We start from the raw sequence: 1,622 nt of genomic DNA on the forward strand, positions 1-1,622 counted from the left end.
GTGTATACATGTATGTACATATATATACATAAATATAAATTAAGATATGTACATAATATATATATATATATATATACATTTTGTAATATACATGTATATAAATATATATGTTTATATAAATCATTAAAATATAAAAAAAATTTATATTGTTCTTGCTTAAAAGCCCGGTCTGACATACTGACTGTTTTCCTGTTTTAATGCAGGAGAATGTTAGGAGGAAGACTGATCTTCACATTCAAGAATGACATTGGTTTTGCCCATGATAAGAAAAAAATTATAGAAGGAGTGATGGTTGAATTTGATTTCAACTTCGATCAAATTGAGCTAGATTACGAAAGCTCAGCTTTAACTGTGGTGAACAAAGATGAGTTTTATAAGCAAAAACCCGTGCTAAAATTCAGAAATAAGAATCAATTCATTATTGATAAGAAAAGGAAATTAGAAAAAATTGACGAGGCCGAATCAAGCAATGCTGCAATTAATCGGATGAAGTCAATAATAATGACCTCTAAAGGCGAGCTTGTTGGTGCTACTCCTACCGACGATCAGCCGGAAGGTAAGGCAACACTTACCGTACACAGAAGAGGAATCGAAATCACCGTATCCACAAGATGCTAGAACAATTGAAAGAACAAGGGGAGGATAAAGATACTATTGCCCAGATGATGATCAAATTAAAAGGGAAAACCCTAGATCAGCCAGTTGAAATGCCACCTCAACCCATGAAAATTGGAGGAGGGGTGATTTTCAAAGAAGAAAAGATTGAGGAAAGAATCATGGAAGTTGAACCTTATATTCGCCAGTTCGTGAGTAAGACACATCCTTTGCAGATCATTCCAGAGAACGAATTGGAGAAATACGAAAAGGTGAGAAAACAAACTTTTGAGCACTTTCAAAGGTTTTAGGGCAAGTATGTTAATATACTCGAAGGGTTGGAACTGCACACCGACGTGTTCACCAGCAGTGAACAGGACGACATTGTAGAACGTGTTTTTTTGGAGCAAGAAATGGGACACACTGGTCGGCTGAGAAGAAGGACATATTCTGAGCCGAGAAAATGGAAACGAGGTAAAGGAAGAGTTACGATCCAATACGGTTGTTGTTACAATTTTGCCCAAGATCAAGAAGGAAATCCTCCCGGAATAATTCGTCACGATGAGGTCGACCCGTTACCATCATTCATCAAAAGAATAATCAAATGATTGGTGACTTGGCATATACTTCCAGTAGATTGTATTCCAAACAGCTGTATAGTGAATATTTACGAAGCTGGTGACTGCATTCCTCCACACATCGATCATCATGATTTTGCAAGGCCATTTTGTATGATATCATTTATAAGAAAATGCAACATCAAGTTCGGAACAGAAATTCAGATTATTGGTGACGGAGACTTTCAAGGCTATGTAGAAATTCCTTTGCCTGTGAGCTCTGTGTTGATATTAAAGGGAAACGACGCTAATGTGCCCAAACACTGCATCCCTGGAGTGTTGTATCCCAGGGTTTCAATAACCCTCAGAAGGATGAATGAGGATAAGGTGCCATTCCGGTTCAGACCCGATCTTGAGATCGAGAACTTGCGGCCTTTTGAGTTGTAAGTTGTTTAAAGACAGCACACCTCC

General features: G+C 37.6%; 1 pseudogene; it reads left to right on the forward strand.

The window, feature by feature from the left end:
* The first annotated feature begins 288 nt into the window (after positions 1-288).
* On the forward strand, positions 289-1,598 carry LOC110023990 (annotated as a pseudogene).
* Positions 1,599-1,622: the final 24 nt, after the last annotated feature.

Source organism: Phalaenopsis equestris, unplaced genomic scaffold, assembly GCF_001263595.1.
Source record: "Phalaenopsis equestris unplaced genomic scaffold, ASM126359v1 Scaffold000240, whole genome shotgun sequence".
Taxonomy (NCBI): domain Eukaryota; kingdom Viridiplantae; phylum Streptophyta; class Magnoliopsida; order Asparagales; family Orchidaceae; genus Phalaenopsis; species Phalaenopsis equestris.